We start from the raw sequence: 14,147 nt of genomic DNA, 5'->3' as shown, positions 1-14,147 counted from the left end.
GTATCCAGAGTCAGACTGGCTCAAGGGACCCACTATGTCCATAGCAATTCGTTCAAAGGGAACTGAGATCAGGGGCAGTGGGACCAGCGGGGCCGGGCGAACCCGCCCCGGCGCTACTTGCTGGCATTCCGGACACTCCGCTACATATCGCGTCACCTCACTATAGACTCCCATCCAATAAAATCGAGCCAATATTCGTTCCCGAGTCTTATCGCTACCTAAATGGCCCGAACATGGGACATCGTGAGCCAACCGCATGATCTCGCGTCGAAAAGACCGAGGAACGAGTAATTGTGTTACAATCTGGCTTGTGCTCGTGGCTTGGGATACCCTATACAGCAAATGCCCGACAATAATGTGGTGAGGATATGTAAGCGGCCGGTTATCCTCTACATCCTTCCCCTCGATAGACCGAACCTGCCCCCAGATGTGTGCCAGCGAAGGATCATTTTTTTGTTCCAACGCTAGGTCCACATCTCGGTCCCAGAACTTCGGGATATCGAGCGGAGCTACAGTAGCTTCAGCACTGGGGGCCCCAGTAACCTGCCCCCGCAGGTCACACTGAGTCCCAATCCCCTTTCCCTTACATTTAACAGACTCTGAAGTTTCCCCCACCAAACCCCAGCCTTGTCTTATTGACATTCCTTCCCATTTTTCGACCCTTTTGTTTTTTTCGGGCGAAATCGGGAATGGAACAAATCAGCTTGCAGCGGGAATGTTTTCCCAATAGTTTCCCCCGCTGCTCCCATGGTCTTACCGGAGACTGGCGTTACCGTTTTATTAATCATTGTTTCAAAATATGGCCAGTCTCGACCTAAAATAACTGGATATGGCAACTTTGCAGCCACTGCCACGATTACGCGGCGGGTATGACATCCAATCTTCACATCTAATTTAGTGAGGGGGTAGTCCTTGTTATCCCCGTGAATACAGGAAATGACCACGACCCCGCGTGACCACCAAGGTACCCCCATCAACAGAGCTTCTTCAATTAAAGTCTGCCCACATCCTGAGTCCACTAACGCGTGGGTACTCACATCACCAACCCGTACATCAACAATGCAAGGCCCCTCCCAATCATTACCCCTGGACTTACCTGGTGCTGTTGGTAAGTAATGGGAGGCCGCACCACAGTCCATCGCCGCTGGACAATTCCGCGCAAGGTGGCCGACCTCATGGCACCGGTAACACGTGGGGTGAAAGGGCGCCCACGGAGCTTGTATGTCCCGCTGCCGGTTCGGCAGTGGGGAGGGTTTCTCTGCTCCCACCCCGCTGGGGGTCGACCTCGCCCTCCATTGGGGTGGAGGAAGGCCGCCCGTGGGGTGCCGATGAGAAGTAGCCCCGTGGGGGGAGGGGGTGAAGTGCTGTGGGGGTCCTGTCCTCGGAGTCGGTCCTGTCCGGGGTCGGTTGGAGGGAGGAGCGGGGGTAACGACCACGGGAGCTGATGCCAAGGCATCCTCATACCCCTCAGCCAATCTGACTGCTGCCTCTAGCGTGGTGGGTCGATGCCTGGTGACCCAGTTCTGGGTGTCCGGCCCCAGCACCTTCACGAACTGCTCTATGGCAATCAGCTCGGTGATCTTTTCTGCATCGTTGGTGCCGGGGCAGAGCCACCGGGTCACATGATCCACGAGTTGCTGGGCCACCACGCGGGGTCGCAGTCCTGGGGGGCGCTGGTACTCCCGGAACCGGCGGCGGTGTGTCTCCTCTGTGATGTCCAGCCGCTGGAGAATGGCCTGCTTCACCTGGTCGTACACCAGGGCTTGCTCATGTGTCAGGGCTTGGTAGGCTGCCTGGGCCTCTCCGATCAAATTGGGGCCCAACTGGGTAGCCCACCACTCCCGAGGCCACTGAGCTGCTGTTGCCTGCCTTTCAAAGGCAACTAAGTAAGCCTCAGGGTCATCCTCCAGCGACATCTTCACTACCCTTACCCTTGGTAAGGGGTACTGCTGGTTGAACCGTCGGTTCCCTCCTCCGATTGGCCTCCAGGAACAAGCCATGCATCCTTTCCATCATGGCCGTCAATAATTTCTGATGCCTCCGCTCCTGCGCCTCCAACAGCGCTGCCAATGCGGTTGGGTCCATTTATAATCCCTCTTCTTGACACCAAGTGTGATCAGGTGCAGTGGTGCAGTAAATAAATCAAGTCCACACAATCCTTTTCTCCCAAAACAGTCTGTGGACTTTAATAATAATAAAAATAATAACAAAGAACACAAAATAAGTCCACCCCTTTACCAGCGATGGTATTGGGGGGTACACGGCAGCTCTTTTAAAAATAAACAAAAACGGGACTTTGTCCGTCCCCGCGTTCTCGGTGCGCGCAGTGCTCTCGCTCCAGAGAAGCGTGGTGCCGTGAGTGGTGCTGTGCTGTGCTGTGCAGTGCAAGGACGTGCTCTTTATAATCGCCGGTCCGCGGCTCACTCCTCCTCTGCAACACAAAACACACGTAATCCAAAATCATAAAAACAATACAGGCTCCGGCCGTTTGCGTTTCATTCTCAGCGCAAGGGGAGGTTTTGACATAGCTGCTTCCCTTTTGTACCCAGCAAACTCCTCCCTGCAGCCAACGCGTCGACATGATTTCTCCAATAGAGGGCTGCCCCGCAGCTGACTGCAATGGAATCGTCCTGAGTACTTGCAGCTACGCGCCCCTCCTAATATGGTCACCTTCCGGTTTCCACCTACCACTGAGGTGGTAGATCTAGGAGGCAGCATACCTTCCCCCTTACACAGCGCCCTTTCTAATCGGGAGGGAGATTTGCAGCATCGATCCTTTCTCTCTCTATCACATAGGGTCAGGGCCTTTTACTCCACTCTCTTCTGTTTAGATCCCGTTGATTCCAAGACGTGCAGGGTTCTATGGGAAGGGCTTCTCACGGTCAGCCATGACAACAAATCGACGGACATCGATGGGCTGACTGTGGAGTTCTATAAGAAGTTTTGGGATGTGCTGGGGCCTGTGTTTTCAAAGGTCCTGGCGGAAGCCTACGAGACAGGATAGATGCCCCTTTCAGTGAGAAGGGCAGTTATCACCTTGCTGCCCAAGAAGGGGGATCTGTGCTGCTTAAAGAACTAGTGCCTGATCTTGCTACTGTGCACATACTACAAAATCATAGCCAAGGCTGCCTCACTCCTCAACCCCTTTCCACTCTGTGTCCAGTAGATCCCTGTACGCGATGATGCTTCACACTCTTCATTTCCTCGCCCTCGTCTCCTGCCAGGACACCACTTGGCGGGATCCCTTCCAACCTCCAGTCTCCAGTGGGAAGTCCTGCACTCCCCACTAGTTCCAAGGAGCTGGGGACTTAGGATGGAGAGTGTTGCACAGAGCCGACGTGTCAGGGGAGCTCCTACGTTATGTTAGCGACTCAGACGCGGCCTGCCTTTTTTTGCGGTCAGTCTAAGTCGGTGTACCATATTTAGTTTTCCCTGCGCCAGACTGCAGCCGTTCTTCCTCCTCCTAAAGAACCTCTTGCTGCAGTTCTGGCTGCATTTTTCTCCCACACTCTATTTTTGTGCACCCTGTTCATGGCTCCACCATCCCCTTCAGTTCGTTTTTCCAACTAAACATTTCAATTTTGATTTTGTTAAAACCAGTTAGATGTCTGTCCTTGCTAGCATCTCCAGCCATTTTTTTGACTGCTGGAGTAGTCCCATATTGGACATTTAAAAACAGAAAGGACCAAAATACTAACTTTAGCCTGCATCCAAACAAACCCGATCGTTTTGCTTGCAGATAAGTGTGAACAGCAAGCAAAAACGAAACAAACCAGACCCGTTTGAAACGGACCGAGTGTGAATGCAGCCTTAGAATGAATCAACTCAGAGACAAAATAATTGTGTCGTAAAAAGTAAAAATGTTCTCACTGTTTTAAAGGTTAACCAGAACTTATATGTTCATCAATCAATGTTGATCATGATGGTGTTGCCAGATAACCAAATGGAAGCTACCCGAGTACAGGATTGTAATGATTGCATGAAACTAGTTTGATGGCCTGTGAATTTTGAAGATTGTAAACACTGAACGCTGTATCTAATTGTCTGTGAGATGTACATAGTATTGCAAAAAGATTACGTTACACAGATTTTAACCCTTTGCAGTCCATTAATTAAGTGCGCGTCAGGTCCAATTTATTTTCACACGCGCAGTTAATTTTAGACGCGCTGTTTAAAAGTGTTTTTATTTCACAGTCAAACGGGTTTAAAAGGCCCTACATATCAACAAAGCACTCACTAGGCATCTCCATCCCCGCCCCACCCTTTCGTTTGCTGTCGCTTTCACATATGCTAATAAATAAATAATAATAATAATAATAGTCGTACATACCGATCGATCATCTCCTGATCACTCGTTTTATCACCAAACTCCTCAATAATGCAAGTCATTATTTTATTACTATAACATCTCAAAAAAGCTCTGCAAATGTCTGTGATAGTCTCTGTGCGCTGATAAAGTACCATTCAGCTTGTTTCCTTATGATCGCCCCTATGTAATGCCAGGGGCATGTATGACTAATCATGAGAATTTTTTTTTTTTTTTTTTTTATCGGCTTGTCTCTGCTCCTGTCGCTCCCACTCAGCCATTGAATGGTTTTCTCGGCTTTTTCCGGAGAAAAAACGACTAGAAACCCGTTTTTTGCGTTTTTTTGATGATGTCGGACAGGGTCCGACAATGGACCGGATAGGAATAATTGCAATGTCGGACCAGGTCCGACAATGGACCGCAAAGGGTTAATACCCAAATATAAGTCAGTGTTTTGTAATTAAGGGTGTATTTAAGTTTGCTTATTGCATGAATTGGTGAAATCACGATTTAATTAATACCAACCTTGGATTTATTTTATTATTGTTAATAATAATAATAATAATAATTATTATTATTATTATTATTATTATTATTATTATTATAATAATAATAATAATCGTTTGCTCTGTTAAATGGTATGTATTTGGGTAGTTAGTTAGCAAGGTACCTCCTGGTATATAAAGTATTTGTGACCTATACTTTTTATGCAAAATGTTAAACAAAATAATTATCATTATAGCTTGAAATATGAGATTATATAAATAATATACAAAAAACATAAAGTACTGCATGTCATTTTTTCCTAATACTAGCTTCCCTGTCCTTGACTGAAATGATCAATGTTTGGAAAGCTACACTGCAATTTTATATTTAAAAAATAAATACATACATTTCCTCAGCTAGATATTTATATATGCATAGAGGTTGACTGTAAAAAAAAGATGCATCCAAATGCCGACAAATTGTAGAAAAATTATTTAATCTTACACCGTTAACACGTTTTTATAATGACGTTAAAAACGATGATGCCAAAAACATGCTAGTGCCTATAAATTCATAGAAGTAGGCATTTCAAATTCAATAAAAAGGAGGTGGAATGTGCAGTAAATGCCAAACGTACTAACTTCCCTGTACTTGTTAACACTAAATGTGGTGCCCTGTAGGCATTGCTCAGTAACATTAGGAATAGATTACCTGTCAGGAATATGTATGGAATATTCAAATAAGAGCTGTGCATATTTTTAAAACTTGATATGATATGAATCCATGTAGACCTGTTTTAATAGTTCAAAATGAGCCATAATTCTTTTCAACCATAAAGTTATTTTTACATTTTGCTGCTTTTATTGTACTTTTTATTTATTTATTTTTCTTTAGTGAAATTAAATGTTATGCCTGAGGTGAGTCATCAATCAATGTTAAATGACTTGCCTTGTATTGAAATGTCTTTTAATCATGCTTTATATATATATATATATATATATATATATATATATATATATATATATATATATATATATATATATATATATATATATATATATATATATATATATATATACATTTTCTACAGTTTTAATGAATGGCCTGTTGTTTGCTTAATTTGTGTATGCAGATTTGGTCAATCATATGTGTATGTCAAATGTTATTGTCTATTTAGGCAATATTGTTTCTTGTAATGATAAAGCCTACGTAGCTGCCATCGAAAAAGTCAATGACTTGGTATTTGTTGATTTTTCTCCCAAAGGGAACATTTTAGTAATTGCAGAAATTATGACACCCTGGATTTGGGGATATATTTAATGTTCAGTTTAAGTTACTTCAACTACAACTACTATTATGACTACAACTACTAACGCATATAATAATAATTAAAAAAATAACATTACACACAACGATAGTAATAACAATACCAATAATAAAAAGTGTGCCCCATTGTCATTTCCCATATTGATTATGCATGAGTTTGATTTGGCCATGACATAAGTTGTACTTCACTAATTCATATATTTTGTGTGAGATAGCAAAGTAACATTTACGGTACATTTGCAATTAGAAATCTTAAACATTGTAGTCACCTTGGCACCTTATCTCCTAAACTGAAACTAAGCAAGGTTTGACCTGGTCAATACTTGGTTCTCTTCAGATTTAGATATTAAAGTAAGGTCCAGTCTACTGTGTTAAGATTAACAATTTCAGAACTGCAGACCTTGTCCACTGCATACCTCTATTGACCTATAGAAAAGATAAATCCACTAATCCAGTAAACTGATCTACTATACTATATGAGTATATCTATTTCCATTTGTATATTTTTTGTACTTTTTTAAAATAACTTATTCTAGTGTGGTCATTCTTTAAAGTTGCTTTGTACTTAGAGTTAAAGACAATTGGAGATGAACAGGGATGTTATCTGTTGTGTTTTGGTTAGTCCCAATATTTTCCAGGTACATTGTACTGTAGTAAGTTAGCACAGTGCTTTACTTCTCCACAACTGCATCCCTAATTTACTGGCTCTTAACTGAATAGATCAGTTTATTGCAATAGGTTGAATGGGTACTGTACATCTCTTTTATTTTATGTGCTATGTCAAATTGTCTAAGTAATATGGTTCGCCAGAGGTAGAACCCTTCTGGCTCATTACTATGACTTAAATCAAACAAACTCAGATGACCTCTGCCATTGACTTCCCCCTTCCCTTTTAGGACTTACTTGTGACTGTTGCATTTCGGCTTTAAATTCCCGAGCAGCACCAACCGGGATGGATGTGAACCTTGCAGATGTAACAGAAACGGCTCCCTGCACCAGTTCTGTCACCCTTTCACTGGCCAGTGTGAATACTGAGAGAGAGTTGGTGGACTTCAGTGTGACATCTACAGGGAAAACATCTATGGACTGAACACTAGTGGCAACAGCTGACCATGTGATTGCAACCCTGCTGGGACCGTTCTTGGCACTGTGTACGATGCCTGGACAGGCCAGTGTTTCTGTAAACCTAATGGTTATGGACAGCGCTGTGATACATGCTTGGTTGGATACCCTAGGCTGTCTGTATTGTAGCTGTGACAGAGTGGGAACAGTGAATGGCTTCACAGTGTGTCACAAGTCAACTGGTCAGTGTCCATGTAAAACCAGTGCTAGGGAGCCACAGTGCAACCAGTGTGCCCCTCATTCCTATAATCTCACTTTCTCTAACCATCAAGGCTGCCAGCTGTGTGTCACAGGCATGATGGCAGGGAACGTGTGTGACCAGATTAGTGGGCAGTGTATCTGCTTGTCCACTCGACAAGGGAGGAACTGCAATCTTTGCAAACCAGGTAAGCCGTAATATACTGAATTTTCAATGTAAGCATTTGGAGAATAAGAATACACCAATTTCACTAGCACTGGTGCAGCTGCAACACACCTTAAATAAAATAATAAGAATAAAAGCCAATGTGGCAAAGTGGTTAACAATGTGCAAGTGCAGGTGATCAATAATCAGACAAACAATGATATCCAGGTGCAATGAAGGTTTAATTGTATAATTCAATGCCTGATGGCTAAGAGCAGTAAACAATAACAATGTTAAGGAAGCAATACAGCAGTGTGTGTTGCTTATTTATAATCCACGGGTTTACCCCGAAATAATAAGTCCCATTTCAGCTCACCCATGCATAACACATACATAAACACAAACACCAGTCCACAGTGCGTGCTCTAGTGCTTGTGGTGAATACAGTTCTTTAGTGACAACAAAAGTGCAGTGTTGTTGATCCAGATTTAGTGCAGGCCTTTGGCGACAGCTCTGTGTCATGTTAGCCATCTAAATAATTACAAACAGTATTATTAACGACAAACAAAACACTCACATTTCACAGCACAGGTTCCCCTTCTGGTCATTCAACGTAACCATTTACAAAGGAACAGATCACATCACTATGTCCCCTTTTTATAATGTCATCCATGACCCTTGATCAACGAGCACATCCGCTCCTACAATCTGCGGATGCCACGATGTTTCCCTCCCGGGTTATTGGTTTCGTGTACTGTAGCTCTGCCCTCTTTCTAGATGGCCGACTTCCACCTAACCCTGGGAATAAACTGTCGTGCCATTTAGTCCAGGGTATTCTGTTCCCTTTACACAGCGCCCTTGCAGGTCGTGGGGAAGGTCTAACCAAGAATCATTCAATTTCTGTCACAGTGGACCATAGTTTTTTGATAAAGAACAAAGAAAAAAAAGGAAACAGGGAATAGTGCTACTCTTAGTTAGTAAAAAGAATCGTCAACAATGCTTATGCATTTAAATTATGACTTAACCTGGCCTTAATCAATGAATGGATCATCCAAATGTAACTTTATACTGACAAATTCCTTTTGTGACTTAATAAATAAAATGTTCTTAAGACAACTCTTACTCTTTTTTTAAAATAAATAAATACAATATTTTTGTATTTGAGCTGTACATCTTTTTATCTTTATTAAATTTGTTAACCAGGGTAGTCAAACTGAGACTAGTGTCTCTCTTTCAATGAAACCCCAGATGGGCTATCTTCATGGAAATCTGGGATATAGCTTGGGAATTGCCTTTCCTTAGAGCAATATGAATTCCTTCTTTAATCTTGAGGTTTCACATCTTACTCTGACATGAAACCCGAGACAATTAAACAGTTTCACGAAGAACACGCACATAACCAGAGAACCAACAAATAAAGCAATTGCACACTCTCAACTCTTTCAGCACTGAGCGGTTGGTTTGATCAACCATTACCCTGGGATCATGGGATAACCATGAATATGTGGTTGATGTAATCCAGGGAGATTTCTCCCTGTTGTTGAAGCTGACACCCTGGGATCCTTCAAGAAGCTGCTTGATGAGATTCTGGGATCAATAAGCTACTAACAACCAAACAAGCAAGATGGGCTGAATGGCCTCCTCTCGTTTGTAAACTTTCTTATGTTCTTCTTATGTTCTTATGTAAAATGCTCAAAAAAGTCCAGGTGGCTTGTCACAGTGGGGTATAGGTTGATGAAGGCAAAGGGTGGTCACACCAAATATGGATTTGATGTAGATTTTTCTTCTGTTCACTCACTTTGCATTTTGTTAATTGATAAATATAAACTATTAACATGTCTATTTTTGAAAACATTCTTACTTTACAGCATTTTTTCACACCTGCCTAAAACTTTTGCACAGTACTGTATATCATCATTATTTAGTACTGTACTTTCCTCAGTTACTATTAAATAATGTTTAAGAGAAAATAACATTTTTAAATAAATAACTGTATTAAGTTTTAGGTGAATTTGATTTCATTGTGAGTAAATGTTTGACCACTGTTAATGTGGATCTGCCAGTATTTCTAAAATTACATCAACACAACCAAAAAAAGCTAAATGCAAAAGAATCTGATTTTTTTTTTACTTAATTTAGTTTTTGGAAGGGATATTGCGCAAGTCAATTATTATTGAAGATGGGACAAATCATATTTACATATCAAAGTCTAGGCTTCTGGATAGGGTTTCTAGATTCTAGACTGGAAAAATATTATTTCAGCACTGATGTCAGCAGAGTTATCAGATAGGGATATTTCTTGTGGGTTAGTTTATTTTTTAAAAAAGGTCAATCCAGTTACTTTTGTGTGGTGGCAGAAGGTAGTAAGCAGCATATTGTTTGATTTGCATGAATTTATTTATTTATTCACAAATTTTCCTCACCAGGATAGCCTCATGAGATGTAACATTTTGTTTTAGTGTTGGTCCCAGGGGACAGCATGCATACAATTAGTACACCATGCATAACATCATAACAATAGCATAGCTTATAATACAAACAACAAAATACAATGAATAAATAATAAGTCTGTTCTTTAAAATTACTTCAACCAGCATATAATTATGTCTAACAATTTCCTCCAAGTATTCCATGATGGCCAATGTTTTTAGTAAATCTGGTAACTTGGTACCTGGTGTTTCTAAGGAACAAAGCACATAATTAAATGTTGTTGAATTGGGCTCCAAATAACATAGAAAGTAATTGTGTGCATAGTGTTCAAAAATTAAATTAGGACCGTACATATAGGACTACCGTTTTAATGATTTAAACAATGGCGGAATTTAGATCTGACACCATTTACATCTATTAAATAAACCCCAATATATTATACTATCTCTGTAGCATAGAACCTTTGAATACCCACCTACTCTGGTTCTGATTTTACAAAAAGTCTGATTAATGTATTTGTATTACACTGCTAATATTTTCAGATCATTACCTTTCTAGCTTTGTTCCATTTGTTTCCATTTTTATATTGCTTATGAAGTGTCTGAAATAATCATTTCTTGGCAGCTTATCCTACTGATGACGATAGGCTGGTTCAGCTGCAGGCTGTTTTTTGACAGGTGCCTGACAACTCCTGTATTGGTCCGCCAGTATGCCAAGCAAGCTTGGAAGAACCCAGGGGACAACCACTCACCTGATTACTGAGGAGAGTGACCCCCCTTGCCTGGCAGGCTTGAAATCCAAGAACTCACCTTACCATAAGGTCAAGTTCAGATCTTAACCCAGCCAGGGGTGAACTGGCATCGGATGTGTTGGGTCAATAATACACTAGCGTAACTAGTATATTGAGCCAAAGCAACAGCTGCAACTTTGTAGTCTGTGTTAATGGAGATCAGATAAATATAATTACTGAAAGGCTGCTTTTTTCTTGCATTTAGGCAACTGAAAGATATATCCATCCTGAATTGTGTCAATATGAAGTGGGGTTTGTAATTTATAGCAATGGCCAATAATCAGTACCTTGTTTGTGGGGGTATCCAAGAAACCATTAAAGGAATGGCCAAATAAACACAGTATATACTGTAGGTGAAGTATAGTTGCCTTGATATCTTTAATAACTTTATTTTTGGATTGCATACAAATAACACATGATGTCTATGAATTCCATTTAGCTGTGATGCCATTGGTCTGGTATAAACTTGAAATTATTATACAATTGCTCATGGTTTATAATAATATTATCATCTATTTGTTTCACAACAGGGGTTTTATCTAGCGCCACAAAATGAAACTGGCTGTTTACCATGTGACTGTCATTCTGTGTGCTCCATTCACAAGATCTGCAGTGGTGGCTCTGGCCAGTGCATTTGTAAGGGTGCTTCAGTAACGGGACGGAGCTGCGACCAGTGCAAGGAGCTTTTCTTTCGGTTCAACCCTGGCACTAGGAGGCAAGTACATACCAAAGTAAATTTATTACAAATGAAAGCAGGTTACCTGAGATGCAAGATCTCTTGTTCTCTGGGGTATCCTCTCAGCAGAGAATAACATTGATAAGGGAACATAGACCTACGTAATACGCTAGGAAAGTCAATGCGTAATTTGCTTAGCAGCGTCTTAACAATCACGAACCTGGTTGTAAACAGACCGGCACCCTGGCACCACAAGTTAGTTTTTATGGTGTTAAGGTTTTATTCAGTGATGAACCGAAAAAGTTATTGTAAATATAAAACTGCTGTACAGTTGTGCTTCTACTAATGCATATTCAAGTTGTTCTTGTGTACAACGACTGCCTAATTATTATTTTTATTATTATTATTATTATTATTATTATTATTATTATTATTATTATTAGGTATGCCGACCCGACCATGTTCTGTGAGGTGGTCCGATCCAAATCTATGGAAGTCCGGTACAGGTCCGGTACACCTTAAGGAAGTCCGGTACAGAGAGTGGACCAGTATGTGGCCGGTCCATCGCACAAACATTGGGCCAGCAAGCTTTTTTCTCTCGGTTTTAAAAAGATTGGAACTAGTGCAATAAAGGAAACGCTGCATACTGCAACAAAACACTGCATACGCCTAAGACATAGCATTATGTATAGCATTAACTTTTTAAAAAGCTTTACAGTAAAAAAAAAACCCCAAAAAACACAATACATACAAAGCCAAATCCCACAGAGGCTTTAGTGAGAAGTTATGACCATATACAACACCACAAACAACATGTGGATTTTATATATTGTCAAGTAATAAACCAGAGCCTGTGAACATGTCATGTGATCTTCTCAATTCTCAATTCTCTTTCCCATGCGACATGGGACAGTGTTTCCCCTCAAGCAATTATCTTTTTAAAGTTAGTAAATGATTGCAAAATGCAGCCGAAAACTGCTGCGCGTGCACATCACTCGTATTTTATCTCAGACATGAGCAAAAGTAAAATTAGACGTGCCTGTGGGATGATCTCATTTTACGCATGCACAATGTGCCAGGGGATACAGGTTTCTGAAGGGGTACAGAATTGGTTACAACACCGGCAGTGTCACAGACACCTGAAGCGTCTTTTTAGACTGATAAACAGAGTCCTGAGCCATTAATCAGCTTTGGGAGCCTGATCGGATTTACAGCCGCACTGACCACTTTAGTAGAGAAAAACCGGTATGGACCGCTGTTGTTGAAGTCCAATCCGATTTCTTTGACTCACTAATGGCGGTTCGGTACATACCGCGGTACCGGGCTGAACCGGATAGCGGACCGGTTTTTGTGGTCCAATATGCATCCCTAATTATTATTATTATTATTAGTAGTATTGTAGTAGTAGTAGTAGTAATAGTGTTTTCTTTTGTCCAAATCTTTAACCTCTGAATCCATACAGAGTGCAACCCTGGCGCTTCAGTGCATAACCACACACTTTCATAGCAGTGACGGTTTTTCTCTTGGCGTGTTCAGTGTAAGTGACGGCATCCCGGATCACATTCTCCAGGAAAACCTTCAGTACCCCTCAGGTCTCTTCATAGATCAGCCTGGAAATTCGCTTCACTCCTCCACGGCGAGCCAGACGGCGGATAGCCGCCCTGGATGTTATCTCGCAGCACTTTACGATGATGTTTGGCGCCTCCTTTCCCCGAGTCCTTTACCACCCTTGCCTCTTCCAGACATGTTGTAGATGCGTATTAAGAAAATAACCAGTCGTAGTCGTCGTAATAGTAGTATAGCTGCATAAATATCAAACCTTAATCAGAGCACCATGATGAATGTTTAATCTTAGGATAAAATGTAAATAACTTGTTGTATGATGGCTGAAATTAATTACTACAGTACACTATAGTCATACGCTGGGGTCGGCTGAAAAAGTGTGTGATACTGATAGATACACAGGTGGTAATGGGGTATAAAATGAAATCTGTTACTTCTTACAATTCACAGATTCAGAATCCATCCAGATTTCTACATTGCCAGAATCCTAAATGTGGACACCCTCACTTCAACACAGTAAGTTAACCTTTGTATGTCTATTAGTGAAACATACATGAAATGTATTATAGAAACTGAAAATGGATGCGCTTGACTTTATTTTTAATAACTTAAAATAACTGATTTTGCCAATTAATAATAATAATAATAATAATAATAATAATAATAATAATAATAATAATAATAATAATAATAATAATAATAAATGAAAAAACACCCCTGAACTAAACAAAAAAGTGAAAAATTCAAGCCATATACAGTTGTAGTCAAATATTTATATACCCCAATGGAAATTTACAATTTCTAGAAATTTCTCAAAAACAAATAATTTTAGGAAAAATCTTTTATAGCAAAAGTTTTGCTTTTGTGGATGAGGAAAGAAAGTTACAAGAAATAGATGTCTACAATTATGTATTTCAGCAATTTTTTGCAAACCTAAAAAATGCTAAATCAAAAGTATTCATACCCTGACAAGGAAAATTTAATTAATAGCTAGTTGAGGCAACTTTAGCAATAATAACCTCTTTTAAACTATTAGGATATTTGTCAATGAGCTTTTGGCATGATTCTTTAGTGATTTTTGACCATTCTTCAACACAAAATTGTT

General features: G+C 40.7%; 2 pseudogenes; one reads left to right on the top strand and one right to left on the bottom strand.

Annotated features, from left to right (window-relative positions):
• Positions 1–12,622, top strand: part of LOC117403151 (usherin-like) — a 72,023-nt pseudogene extending 59,401 nt beyond the window's left edge.
• A 298-nt stretch (positions 12,623–12,920) lies between these two features.
• Positions 12,921–13,228, bottom strand: LOC131737138 (histone H4-like; annotated as a pseudogene).
• Positions 13,229–14,147: the final 919 nt, after the last annotated feature.

Source organism: Acipenser ruthenus, chromosome 5 (assembly GCF_902713425.1).
Source record: "Acipenser ruthenus chromosome 5, fAciRut3.2 maternal haplotype, whole genome shotgun sequence".
Lineage (NCBI taxonomy): Eukaryota > Metazoa > Chordata > Actinopteri > Acipenseriformes > Acipenseridae > Acipenser > Acipenser ruthenus.
Note: the sequence above shows the minus strand (reverse complement) of the source record. Positions and strands in the feature narration are given on the sequence as shown.